Source organism: Mastomys coucha, unplaced genomic scaffold (assembly GCF_008632895.1).
Source record: "Mastomys coucha isolate ucsf_1 unplaced genomic scaffold, UCSF_Mcou_1 pScaffold18, whole genome shotgun sequence".
NCBI classification, from domain to species: Eukaryota; Metazoa; Chordata; class Mammalia; order Rodentia; family Muridae; genus Mastomys; species Mastomys coucha.
In genome coordinates, this window is record NW_022196900.1 from 53,017,709 (window position 1) to 53,030,386 (window position 12,678).

The window sequence follows — 12,678 nt, forward strand, 5'->3', positions numbered from 1 at the left end:
CAATTAGAATCACATCACCTCCATCAGGACTTTGAACTCTCTTCAAAGCAGAGATTTTTCCTGGCTTTTCACATTTTCTTAAGTAGTTCTATTTGATAAGTTTCTGTTCCAATGTTTTATAAGGGAATTGTATCAGTCCATCTATGACAAAATATTCCGAGGTCGTTACAAGAACATTACTCTTTAGGGTGTGAAATTACTACAATTTTTTGTTATTATTATTATTACTATTACTAACAATAATTATACTTGCATTCCAATGATGCTATGCTTTTAGATGATTGAGACTCAAATTTCAGAGAATAGAGAATAAGTCTTTTTATCTGTGGTAGTTCAAGCTAGTAGGACCTAAACTATTATGATTTAAAAGAGAGAAAAACTCTTAAGCTTCACCTGAAAAGAGACAAGAGGGTTCATGTTCATAGAAAGAAAATCTCTAGAGAGAGAAATAATAAAAATACAAGGATAGACCCAGGCTAAGCTGGTTCTGGTGGTGTGCCACTGAAAGTTCAGTGTTTGGAAGACTGAGTGAGGCAGGTAGAGTGTAAGTTAAAATCCTTCTTGGACTGTCCAGTGAGGCTTTATTTTAATGATCATTCACAGCCGAAAGCTGAGAAAATAGAAATTAAACCACGACATAGTGAAAACAAGACAGTTTCAATCTGAGATCTGCGCAAACACTCTGGAGGCCAACAGGACAGTACTGGATACACAATGAAATGGGAGGGTAGATCAGCAGCCCCTAGGAAGTATCCAGACCAGAAGGATGGCTAAGCTGAAGGGTAACAGCATCCTGGGAAAGTGCATTGAGATTGATTAATTCTAAATACATGAGGAATTTGTCAAGCTGATGACAGATGTGACCGTGAAATAACAACATGTTAGGACTCAAGGCAAAAAGGACACACGGCAAGCACTAGAGTTAACTGCAGACAAACTGCAGGCAAACAGCTTAACGTGATTCCATTGTGTATAATCCAACTGACAGTTTTCAAGCATTTCTGATAAGATATTCCATACCACCCCAAAATTATTAGTACTCCAAAGTCTAAATACATAGATGAATTACTATATATACCAAAATATGTAGCACAGACTATGGCAAGGTATGTGTTTGTATGCCTGTGCACGCATACATTTACATATTCATATGTTGAAATAATAATAAATGTATATTTTAAAACAGAAACTTAAATAAAAGTTTGAAAGTTGTAAAACATAAGTAAAGAAAATTTTCTAATACTTTACGTTTAGCCTTTAGTGGTTTACCTTCTTATATATTATACTTTAAAGGTCATATAGAAACAAAATTTTCATGACTATAACTTTTACATTACTGAATAGGGGATGCATACAGAGCATATATGGGAAACAAACCTATTTTTTTCCTATCTCTGGAGTCTCTGTTAATAAGTTGACCACACTGGCACACTGTAAAAAATAAAAATAAAGTTGCTTACTTTAACTGAAAACTGCAAAAGATCAGTCCTAATTCTTGATATTTGGAAAATATTATATATGATTCCTTTATTTAAGGCATTATTATTTTATTTGAAATATGACGCAGATTCATTAAAAAAGAAGACACAGCGAAGTAAAAGTAACTTATGACAAAAGAAAAAGTCATCATTAATGGTAGCCTAGTTTCTCTTTTCTTGTTGCAATGATAAAATAAACTGACAAAAGCAAGCTTAGGAGAGAAGGGGTTTCTCTGTCTCAGAGTTCCAAATTACCACCCATCATTTCAGAAAAGACATAGTAGAAGCAGAGAACAAGAAATGCCAGCTTAAAGTTCAGCCTATGTCATGGTTCCACCTGCAACCTAGGAGGGTCCTCGACCTCAGTCAACCCAACTGTAAAAAAAAAAAAAAAAAAAAGTCAACAAAACAAAACAAAACAAAAAATCCCTCACAAACTTGCTCCTACAGGCCAGCCTAACTTAAATTATTCATGGCTGAGTTTTCTTTCAAGGTGATTCCAAAACCTTCCAAGATAAAAATTAACACTAGCTATCATAGTCTCCAAACATGGGTGTAAGCAGAGACATGAATCATGACAGGGAGCAATGAAATAGCCAAAGTTATGACGGGGGGTCCACCTGAATGCACACAATCAGGTAGGACACTGATTGGACAGAATGGAGAGGATTTAAAAACGTGAATGGAGCCAAGTAAATGTCAGTCTTTCAATTCTCTGTGTACCAGCAACTCTAAACACAATTTACGATGTAAAATAGTTCTCGCATCAGAGTGAGTGCTCCCTGATGCCACTCCATGTTGTCAACTACTAGAAAAGATGACTGTATAGAAAGGGAATACATATGTTATTAGTAAGCACCATTTATCAATAATATTAGTCTTTTTCCTTTAACATAATATAACAAAATCACGTTAAAACTGCATTGGATGAACCTATGTCATAGCACTTTCTGCCTGTCTTTGCTGGAGGTTTCTGGGCACCGCTGGTAAGCTGTCCCATGTTGTTCTGAAGAAGGCAAGCCAAAAGCTAGAACAGGGAGTCAACAGCTCATGCTTCCCTTTGAGGTGTCGGATGAATCTAGAACTATGCACCAAACCAGAAAGGAGCAGAAAATAATCAAGGCAATATAACTTTATGCATTGAATGTTTCCGTGCGAAATATAATTAAATTACAAAGAAAATTGTCTAAGTACTAAAATATAGGGATCTTCATCTATTTTTCATGATCATGTTTTTTTTTTAAATTGAAACCAGATTCTTCTCTCATAGAATACATCTCAACTAGAATTCCAAGTCTCCTCCTTCCTCCTAGCACCCCTTACACAGATGTGTTCAGAAAATAGCAGGTCTCCAAAAGAGGACAGGACAAAATAAGATACAAGAAGGGAAAGCAAAGGCCCTCATATTGACACTGGACAAAGCAACCCAATAGGAGGAAAGGAGCCATTAGAACAGGCAAAATACGCAGACTTATCCCTGCTCACATTGTTAGGTTTCTCACAAGAACACGAAGCTAACAGCCATAACATAAATGCAGAGAACCTGGTGCAGACCCATGCAGGCCCTGAGCTTGCTTTTTCAGTCTCTGGGAGCCAACTGCTTAGTGATTTAGTAGCCCATGTTCTCCTGGTGTCCTCCATCCCCTTGGACTTCTACAGGTTTTCCTCCTCTTCTGTGGGGTTTCCAGATCTCTAAGGATTGGTACCTGATGAAGAGCTTCAATTTGTACTTTCTGAATGATGTGTGGCTGTGGGTCATTGCGCTTGCTCCATCTGCTGCAGGAGGGAGCCTCTCTAATGCATACTTGACAATGCACCAAACTATGAGTACAGCAGAATATCATTACAAAACATGTCATTGATTATTTGTTAGTACACTCATGCTAGTTTTCCCCCTAGACTCTGGGCTATGCAATTTCCGGCTCCTAGCCATCTAGGCTGTGTAGGACACGAACTACCCCTCACACATAGGCCAGAAGTTAAAATCAAACATTGGTTGGCCACTCTCACACATTCTGAGACACCATTGCTCTCACACATCTTGCAGGCAGAACAGAAATAAATGAAGTATTTTGTGGCTGGATTTGTGTTCAGGTTTCTCTTTCTGTAGCCCGTAGAGTACCTTCTTGCTCCAAAAAGATCAGAGAGCCTTCATTCCTACATTCTGGTCTCTTTGTCACAAGAAGGATCTTTATTTTAATCAATGTGTTAATGAGAGACTTCAAGTATAGAGATCTATGAATCACATTAATGTAAAATTGTCAATTGCCATATTAAAAATAACAGGATAGAATTAAATTCATGCCTTAGTACCTCTAAAATTGTATAGATTTCATGTCTAACAAATATTTTAATTATTAGTAAATTACCTTAAATATTCGTTTTGTATTAGTCTTCAGAATCTAGTTCATTTTACATTTAAACCCATTGCAACATAGACAGCACATTCTAAGTATTCAAAACATATGTGCAGCTGTGGCTATCACATCGGACAGTGCCAGTTTAGCATAAAGACAGAAAGCTAAAACCCAAGGTTACAGAAGCATTATTATTATCTCTGTTGTCCAGGAAAAGCACTGTAGGAGCAAGAGCATTAGACTGAAATGCTGAAGATGCTAAACCCCAGTTCCTCACAACAGTTCCTTCTCATCCTCAAAAGAGAATAATCCAGGGAGCTTTCTAGATTCCATGAGATTGTCAACATGATACAATTGTAAAACAAATCACAGTTCTAGTTAAGTGAATATCAAAAGTTTTGAAGCCACTGAAAAAAATATTTAACAGTATTTAAAGATTTTTGTGTGTGTATTAACAAGCCAAAATATTCAGTGTATTAAATCTCTGTCTTTACTTCCTTTGTCTGCTTTCTCTTTGTGTTTTCCCATTAGCACTGTTCTCAGAATCTCCTTTGTCACCCATCACACTAAAAACAAGGACAATGTGATATCTGGAGTAAAATGGGCAAGGCTGAACAGTGCTCACAGGAGTAGAGGCTGGGCTGTCTCCAGTTGCTAATTGTCACAGTTAGAATCCTAATTTACTCGTGATCTGAACTTCTTTAATCAAAGACAAGACTCCCATGTTCTTGAGGATCATGTTCCAGAGTTGCAAAAGATTTATATCTCAAGAAGCCAGTAAAAACATGTGCAAGTTTTCAAAAGTTAGTTTTAAGGGCAACTTATAATGATCATGGCACATGTCTATCATGAGATGGAATGAACTGTTAAGGCTATCCTGGGTCACTGATCATGGAGTAGGGTACTAGAGATAGAGATAGGTATGCCCAGAAGAGTAGGCCAGCAGGTTTACCTTATGAGGGAGGAGTATGTCTGTGTCTTATCTAGAAGAGAAAGTGGAGCTGTGATAAAGAATGAAAAGGGGGTGGACATCTCAATCGTTAGAGAAAGCAGAGGCAGGCTAACTAGAGTGTGAAATGGAGTAGAGCAGAAGTGAATGACCTCCAAACCTGAGCAGTGATGCCAAACTCCAAAGACTAAGGTCAAGTAGACAAATAACTGAGCATAGGTAACCAGGTAGGTGGAAGCCTGCAGTAGAGAAAATTTGCCCAAATATTTTACACATATCACCTTGGGCCCATGTAGACCTACTGAGTCAAAAGCTATGTTTCATCAAGATGGTAAAGTTATGGAAATGCACATCATAAATTCTCACATTGCCCTCACTGCTTGCATAAGCTTTGGTTGTATAATCTGCCTCACTTGCACAGCTGTACTTAGAGGTGAGGCTCTCTTTCCCTCTTTCTCAATACTTGCTTTGACAACAGATTTTTCGAGTGATTGATACTGTCCTCCTCTGCATGTAAGGTTCTTCTTGCAAGGTGGGCTCTTATGCCAGGCAGGATTGAGCACAAGCATTTAGCCTAAGGTAATAATTTCAAATATAGCCCTACATGACACTGTAGGATAAATTTTGATATGAATACTAAAAAGATGAACGAAGAACCATTACAGATTCCTTAAATCAAAAGGAAGAAACAGCAAATGAAACCATATTAATCCAATTTTATGACAGAGAATTTTTAAACAAGCATCATGAAATGTAAAGGTATGGTTCCCCTAGGAACCATAACTTGTATGTAAGGCAAATATATATTAAGGTGTAAATATAAGAGACTATATAGTAATAGAAAATACTATAGCCAGATGTACCAAGAGATCAAATTATAATTGAAATGGGGAACAATAGACATAAGACTTCATATTCCTAGAATTTAAATTTTTTCTGAAACACTAAAGTTATAGGAAGGTACCCACAATTTATTGGGCAGGCATGATAAAAACAAAAGGAAACTGAATCAGTAAAACTGAAGAAGCCATTAGGCAGTTATCCCAAGGGTTTGAGAATATCAAGAATGTGCAGAAAATGAAAGGGTGTGATCCATGTGACCTTAGTATTCCCCTGACATTTCGTTCTCTAACTCGTGGCCCCCTTTTGAGAGCTTTTACTTTAGAAAATGTATAATTTTGTGCACATACCTACAATCCCAACTCTTGGGAAGGAAAGGATGGAGAATTGTGAGTTCCTTATTAGCTTGAACCATATAGCAATACTTTGTCTCAAAAAATAAGTGAATAAAATTAAAATTAAAATGACTATGATAAAGCCTTCCTTTCCTAGTCATAGATATAAAATTTCTATAACCCTGAAGTGTTTTATGACCCAGGGTGTATTCTTTTAAAGTATTATCCCCAAGAGCGTATTCTTATTCTCTCATCTGTGTGACCATAGGAATCTTAAGTTTATATGCACCAATTAGCACAAATGGTACACTCACAGTGAACAACTGGCTCTCTCTGTCCTCTAGTACTTCCCAACTAACTTGCCGCTGTGCTTAAATTTCATCATCTTTCAAAGGGTAACCTAGTTTATTCTTTTTTTTTTCTAACTCTAAGGTCTTAGTCCTTAACTGAAATGATCTTGAACACACGCTCCCTTTGTTGTTTAAGTTGTGTCTGTTAATTTTTCTGATTGTTTAAGAATGTACCTGTGTTGGCATATTTTTTGTATATAGACATGCTCTATGGTACCTCACTGTCAGGACTACTCAAGGCATATTTCCATGAGAACAGTCCTGGCTATAATTAATTTTATATGTGGAAAGATATGTTTTCTAAAATTCTATCCAAATAAAGTCTCTGTGCTTTAAAAACACTTGTAGATACCACAAAAACAAAGCCTGTAGAATCAACTTATTAGGACTCAAGTAGGCTACAGAGATCAGAGAGTCTTAGGGGTCTGCACTAGGTCCTCTGCATATATATTATAGCTACGTACCTTGGTGTTCTTCTGAGATTCCTAAAAGTGGGAGTGGGAGCTGTCTGTGAGTCTGTTGCCTACTTGTGGGACACTTTACTTCCTACTGGGTTGCCTTTTTCAGCTTGATGGGAGAATATGTGTCCAATCTTACTGTAATTTGTTATGCCATATTTGGTTGATGGCCTTGAAAGGCCTGCTCTTTTCTGAGAGGTGAAGAGGGATCCATGGGGAGGGTGTGGGAAGAGACTAGATACTAAGGGGAGAGTAGAGAGAGGAACTGCAGTAAAGATGTAACGTATGAGAGAAGAATAAATAAAAAAAGTAAACAGAACAATAAAATAAATCACTCAGAAATTCTACTTAGGAATGATTTCATTTCACAGAGAGATAACAGAAGCCTCCAAAGAGGGAGAGATCCATTCAAAGCCGGGATCTTACTGTGAGCATAAGCTCAGGAGCCCTGAGTCACAGTTCCATTGCTCTCTGAGTATTACATTTACATCCTTAGAGAAGACGCTGTGAAGTAAGCAATGAGGGCAAACCATGAAGCATGTTTAACCTACTTAGGGCAGTCTTTAATTGCCTTAGGAACATTCATTTACACTCAACCAATTCATATGCAAAACAGGAACAATGGTTATTCTGGCCCATTGTTTGAGAACATTTGTTAGTCATTAGTTATGTTACTTTATTTACTTGAATGCATATTTTCTTAATTTCTTACAACTTTAGAGGAGAAACACACATCCAAGACCCAAACAGACACCAGTAAAACAGTGGCTGTCTCCAGTTACTGATAGGTTTATGAATAAATCCTTCCACTTTTCAGTTAAAAAATGATTTGAAGCAGAAACAATAAGCACAGTCAATAATTCTATCATGGTTTCATCAACAGGAAAGATGACCAATACTCAATCCTCTTGTAGGAAATTGCTTTATTGGACTTTACTGTAAGCAAAGCACTAACAGATGTTTTTATTTGTCAGAAAAAATGCAGCAAATGAACAAATTGTTATTACTGTGGTTCCATATAAAATATTATTTCTTCCTCAGGAAAAAGAGAAAGTTGAGGGGTACATTTTTTGAAGATAAACACTTAGTTTCCAAGTGTTCTTTATAACACAATGACCCTTATTACCTTCAGAGTTTTCCTGTTTAAACTTTTGTTCTCCTCAGAAGTGGGAGGGGGAACTGTAAATTAGATCAAGGAGAAGTACTGTCATGCCAGCAGAGGCAAGTTCAATACCAAAGATTTATCTACTTAGACAAATGAAATCAGAGTCAGTGGCTCCATCTAAAACATTCTGATGCCTCTGCAGAAATACAAAAGTCACAGGTAAATGCAATTTTCCTTCAGTCAAATTGGGTGCTATTGTCTAGAGGGCTGTAATTCATAAAGGTTAGCCTTTATCAAATCAGATCTGTGGATTTTGTGACACTAAAGATTAGCTCTACCAGATTAACAACAGGTTATGCACAGAGACTGAATTTTAAACAACAAGCAATCATTAGTATCACAATATATCCGATGTTATGAGAGGATGTGTGTTCACTATTTCTATCGGCAAAAGAGCCAGACAACTTCCAGCATCTCATTTTTAGTCTTCTTATATTGTCTCACCTAATGGGCTAACCTTATTTCTTATTATTATTTGGGCTATTCATATTTTCAAAGGATTAACTATTTAAACTCCATAGAAAAGATATGATAAAACAAAACAGCAATAAACCAACACAGTTGTCAATGTAACAATAGACTGATTTTTTTTTCCAATTCATATAATAATAATGGCTTATTTGTCTGTTTCTTTGAGACAGGCTGTCACTCTGGTAGTCTGTGATTGCCTGGAACTCATAGCAATTCTCTCATCTCAGCATAAATTGAGGTATTTTAAATCGCTTTACTGGTTTAGTTGTTTCAACTGATATAAATGAAACTAGTTCAGGAGGTAATCTGCAGTGGCCACACCCACAATATCCTCTACATGGTGCTCGAATCCTTTAATGTCAAGAGACAGTTCACCAGCTGGCCTTTCTTCTCTGTGAAAGCACATGTGTTGGGATAGAAGTATCTTTTGGGTACCACCATCACTATATTAGTATTATAGAAGCACATTTTACTTTTATTAACTGGTAAATTCTAGCTTAAAGTCACTTTAGGTGAATTTTTTGTCCCAATTATTTAATTTGATTAGGAGAAAGTTTTCACTATCAAAAGTCAGTGATGTTCTTGTAGAGTGCCTGAATTCAGGTTCCAGGTCCCTTGTTAGGCAGCTTACAATCACCCATAACTCAAGATACAGACAATCTGACATTCTCTGGACTCTGAGAGTACTGCATATACATGGTACATATCAACATTCACATTGACACAAAAGAAATATAAATGAATATATGAATACATCTCAAAATCCTGATCATATAATAAAATAAATACAATATTTGATAACATAATTATTATTGTGTATGTGTGTATTGAGACAGAGTGTCTTGCAGTTCAAGATAATTTTAAGATTAAGATGTAGCTAAGGATAGCCTTGAACTGTGATCTTCATGCTTCTACATTCTGAGTGTTGGAATTAAAGATGTATATCACTGGGCCCAGGTCAAAAGTATTTTTTTTCTAATTAACCTGACATCAAATAGGAAAAAAAAAAAAAAGGTATAGTCATTACTCATTACTAGGGAGAATCAGGGTGGGAATTGATCAGTTTATTCTTTAAAATATGTATCACACTCTCTTATACATTCATCTTAAGCAACTTCCAAAGTGTAGCCTGAGCCTTTTCAAGGTAGTCAAGGCCCAAAGCAACAAACTGCATAATACTGTTGAAGACGGACTCCTCAGCCCCCTGTTCCAGCTATCAGCTATCTGCTGCCCCTGCCATTACAGCCCTGACCAAAATAAAGGTAAACCTTTATCCAAAATAAACTCTTTCATAGGTTGCTTTTGGTTGTTGTTTTAACACACCAAGAGGAAAGTAACTAATATAGATCATACCAGAGAGTGGGCTTTTGTTGTGAAGACCTGGCTTGGGCTTTTAGAGGAGTGTGCTGGGCTTTAGAGTCAGACAGCAGTTAGCTACTCTAAGCATGCCTTTATGGGACCTTCGTTCCCTAGTTGCCTAGAAGACAATTGAGCTGAAAGGGATGCTGATTTTTCAGGCCTGGCTCATGATGTTTCAGAAGGAAGCAGGGGCTGCCACTGACCTGAGCTAGATTTCATTAATGTGGTATTTGACAAAGAATCTGGTTGCCTTCTGCTCATGTCCTAGTAACTTGCCAGAGGCTAAATTTAAAAGTAATGGGGTTACATTGTTTCGCAGAGATAATTTAAAGACAATATAGTATTAAGTTACTGTAATAGTTGTTACTGATAATACAGGTCCACAGTGAAAAAGAGCAACCAAAACAGAAATAAACACAAAATGAACAGTTTGGAGAAAGGGGGAGGACTAGGGGACTCTAATTTTACAGCAAGGCCTGTGCTGAACAGAGGCAGTGATTGTGATGGACATTAGAAGCCTCCTGCTTGGCACTGGAGCAATGGGCAGGATGTGTGTGGGTTTAGAGGCAAGACCCCACCCAGCTAAGATTCCAGCTGGCAGGGAGAAGGCCTAACAGGTTGCCTTCTCCTGGGAAGCAGATGCTTAAATTTACTAAGCTGCTGTTCGCTAATATTGTAGAAAGGTATGAGGGTCCACCCCAAGCTTGCTGCCAAACCAATAGTGTCATACACAGGGTACTGGTGTAGGAGAAATGAGGATGTAAAATTGAGGAGTTGTGGATTCCTTTTCCAGGATTTCAGAGAGCCTCTGAGGAAAGTGCCAAGCAAACTGTAATAGGGGAATGTCCCTTGTTAAGTCCTGAAAAGAAAGGAGGTCCTAAGAGGCCTTTATATGGAGCTGTGAGAATGAAGCCTGGCTTACTATGAAGACCCCAAGATGTTGGAGATAAGAACTCTGAGACATCCGCCATGCAATGCCACACACAGAGCAAGGTATGATACTCCTTACAAGAAGCAAAATTGGAGGAGAGAGGTCATCTGTGCCCGTAAAAGTCATCTTAGACACAGAGGAGGAGAGAGGTCATCTGTGCCCATAAAAGTCGCCTTAGACACAGAACTTGGAGCTTCAAGATTTCTCATGCCGAGTTGTGGTCTTTCTTTAGACCAGTGTTTCCTTATTCTATCCCCAGTTTTCTTTTTAGAATGATAATATGTAAATTATGTAACACTGTATGTTAGAAGTATGCAATTTGACTTTTGATTTTTTTTAGAAAGAGTCACAGTTTAGAGATTGCTGTGAGTCTCAGAAGAGACTTTGGATTTTTAAGCAGTGTTACAACTGTAAAAGAGCATGGGATCTTTCAAAGTTAGACGAAATGCATCTTATATTTAGTGTGAGTGTGAAATTATGTTACAGAATGTGGTGATTTGATGAGAATTGTCCCCAGTAGGCTCACATATTTTAATATTTGACCTGTAGTTTGAGGCCTTATTTGGAAAAACTGAGGGATCTTTAGAAGGTAAAAACTTGTTGGAGGAAGGATGCCATAGGAGAGAGTTTTGAGGGTTCATCCTTCACCCTACTTCTAATTTACACTCTCTGCTTTGTATTTGTAGTTGAAGGTATGATCTCCTAACTTCCTGACCCGGCTGCCTGCTGCCATTCCTTCTGTGGTATTACTACTCTTTTCAGAAACTGTAACTTCACACACATTCTTTCTCCTCTATTTCCTTAGGTAATGGTATGTTGGCACAGAAATGGTAAAGTGCATAATACAACTAGGATATTGAAAAAGGGTTGATTTGAATTAAAAAAAATGTAAATCAAAGAGAAAAGACAGAAACTGAAGAAGTGACCTTAAACCCCATTAAGTGGCAAGCAAATAACCAGATGATGGTGAAAAGCCGGAGGGGGAAGACCCTGCAATACAAATAGCTCTATTAAGTGTGAGCAGCAATTATAGATTTTGTGAAATTATATTTTTTGACACAAAGATGTTTACCAGGTTGGTTTTTTAGAGTTACAAATATTCAATACACATGTCACTACAGATCGTCAAGTTTATTTGTTGATAAAATAAGTGATTTGAACAACTTTTCTCCAAAACTCAATTCAAGTCTTAGATTTATTTATAAATGTTTGAAAATTCGTTGCATGAGGAACATAAAAATAAATGCACATATGAATAAAAAGAATGTTTATGCACAAAGTACTCTGACTAAACAAAGGCAAAAATCACATAAATTGTCAACCTTCTAAAATAGGTCAGCCTCAATCCACATTCTTTTTGTTTTTTAATTTTTATTAGATATTTTCTTTATTTACATGTAAATTTCTCCCTTCCCAGTTTCCCCTCTAAAAAACAAAGAAATAAACAAAAACAACAAAAACAAACCCCTGTTGCCTCCCCCCTCCCCATGCCTGCCACCCCACCCTCTCCCATTTATTGGCCCTGGCATTCCCCTACACTGGGACACAGAACCTTCACAGAGCCGAGGTCCTCTCCTCCTATTGATGATTGAATTTGTAATCCTCTACTATACATGTGCTGCCAGAACAATCAGTCCCACTATGTGCAGACCTTGGTTGGTGGTTGAGACTCTGGGAGCTCTGAGGGTACTAGTTAGTTCATATTGTTGTTCGTCCTAAGAGGCTGCAAACTCCCCATCTCCATTAGTCCTTTCTCTAACTCCTTCACTGGGGAGCCTGTACTCAGTTCAATAGATGGCTGTGAGCCTCTACATTTGTATTAGTCAGGTACCATCAGAGCCTCTCAAGAGATAACTAACTATATTTAGGCTGGCTTGTCTTTCCTTTAGTCTCTGCTCCATAGTTAATCTCTGTCATTCCTTCCATGGGTACTTGGTTCCCCCTTTTAAGAAGGAATGAAATGTCCACCTTTGGTTTTCCTTCTT